General features: G+C 38.4%; 1 non-coding gene across 1 annotated transcript; it reads left to right on the top strand.

The window, feature by feature from the left end:
- Positions 1–949: 949 nt before the first annotated feature.
- Positions 950–1,079, top strand: LOC119530706. The gene has a single exon (XR_005216096.1). It is a non-coding gene; the product is annotated as a small nucleolar RNA SNORA70 (small nucleolar RNA).
- Positions 1,080–2,210: the final 1,131 nt, after the last annotated feature.

Genomic DNA, 2,210 nt, shown 5'->3' with positions numbered 1-2,210 from the left:
GAAATGCAAATCAAAAGCACAATGGGATATTGTCTCACACTTACAACAATTACCACTATTAAACAGGAAACTACAAGTGTTGGAGAGGATGTGGAGAAGTAAGAACTCTTATTCACTGCTTGTGGGAATGCAAAATGTTACAACAACTGTGGAAGACAGTTTGGTGGTTTTTCAGAAAATTAAACATTGAGTTACCCTATGACCCATAAATTCTGCTACTCAATATATACCCAGAAGATTTGAAATCAGGGACATGAACAGACATTTGCACACTGATGTTCATAGTGGCATTATTCACAATCCCCCAAAGATGGAAACAATCCAAGTGTCCACAAACAGAGAAGTGAAAAACAAAATGTGGTATATACATAGGATGGAGTATCATGCAGCAGTAAGAAGGAATGAGGTCTTGAAGCATGTGAGAACATGGATGAACCTTGAGGACATAATACTGAGTGAAATAAACCAGACATAAAAGCACAGATATTGTATGATTTCACTAATATGAACCAATTATAATATGTAAAATCATAGACATAGAATATAGATTACCAGGATATAGAATGGGACTAAAGAATGGGCTTAATATGTGCAGAATGTTTAACTAAACTGAACTTAAAAGTTTAGAAATGGATAAAGATGATGGTAACACATTATTGTGAGAATAATCAGTGCTGCCTGGTGTGTGAATGTGGTGGAACGGGGAAGTTTAGAGTCATTTCCTTTTCAGAAGGCAAGTTAAAGGTGAAAACATGGGAATGTATAACACAGTGAATCTCATGGTGGACAATGTCCATGATTAACTGTACAATTATTAAAAGGCTCTTTCATGAAAAAAAAATCAAATTAGTAGTTTCTTTTGCAGGCAGGGAGGATGGGGCACATGGAAAGCTTATGAGATGGCTGCCAAAGTTTTATTCTTGGCCTGAGTGGTTTCTAGGTATTTATCCTATAAAAATTCACAAAGCTTCCTCTGCTCATGGAGGCCCAGTATGCAGTGGCTGCAGATAGCAGCCTCCTTGGTAGCATATGCAGCCTCTTGCATGTATGGGTTGTCCTAAGGGACCTTGGAGATAGCCCTTTTCTGTTGCTGGTCATATCTGACCTCATGCCATCTGCAATCTAGGCTCCAGACAGGTATGCAAGGTGCCTTTGCAAAGTCCCTGGGTATGGTAGCCAGAGTCCACATCAGCAAAGTCATCATGTGTATGTGCACCAAGTTTGAAATCAAGGAGCATGTGATTGAGGCACTACACAGGGCCAAGTTCAAGTTCCCTGGCCACCAGAAAATCCTTATCTCCAAGAAGTGAGACTTCACCAAGTTTAATGCTGATGAATCTGAATACATAGAGGCTGAGAAGAATCTCATCCCAGATGAATGTGGGGTCAAGTACATCCCCAACTGTGGCCACTTGGACAAGTGGTGGGCCCTGCATGCATGAAGGCTTTGTCAGCATTACCTTCACCCAATTGTGGGTAACTTTCATTTTGCCCACCATTAAACCACTTCCTGGCTGTCTAAAAAAAAAAAATCACAAAGCTATGCCTTTATTTGTGTGATTTCTATATCAGTGTTTAATTTTACAATAATAAAAATGATAACTGAATGTTAATGAAAATACCACATATCAAACCTTATATGATGTAGCCAAACCAATACTTCAAGGAAAATTTTTAGCTTTAGATACTCATATTAGAAAAGAGTGTCAGAAAATTAATAAAGCATGTTAAGAACTTAGGAGAAAGGTCAGCATAGATTGAATAATCTCCCTCAGAAAGATGTTTTCAAATCCTAACCCTCCATCTTGTGAGCGTGAAGTCATTTGTAAATCTTATTTTCAAGTCCTAATCCCCCAGTCCTGTGGGTGAGCTCATTTGTAAATAGGATCTTTGAATATCCTATTAAGATGAGGCCAAACTGAATCAGGGTGGGCCTTAATCTAGTATGAGTTATCAGCAAAGGAAATTTGGACACAGGGTACAAGCACAAAAGGATGACTGTGTGATGAGGGCAGAAACTGGCACAAGAATGCTACAGACTTTGGAGAAGACATGGCATACTGATACCTTGATTTTGGACTTCTAGCATACTCCAAAGCAAACCATGAGCGAATAAATTACTGTTCATTAAACTAACCAGTTTATGGTATTTTGTTATAATGCTATTACATATTACTAAAAATGTGAGAGTGGCTTTGCAATTCGGTAAT

The sequence above is a fragment of the Choloepus didactylus genome, chromosome 3 (assembly GCF_015220235.1).
Source record: "Choloepus didactylus isolate mChoDid1 chromosome 3, mChoDid1.pri, whole genome shotgun sequence".
Classification (NCBI taxonomy): Eukaryota; Metazoa; Chordata; class Mammalia; order Pilosa; family Megalonychidae; genus Choloepus; species Choloepus didactylus.
The sequence above is the reverse complement of the archived record's forward strand: the minus strand, read 5'-3'. Positions and strand labels throughout refer to the sequence as shown.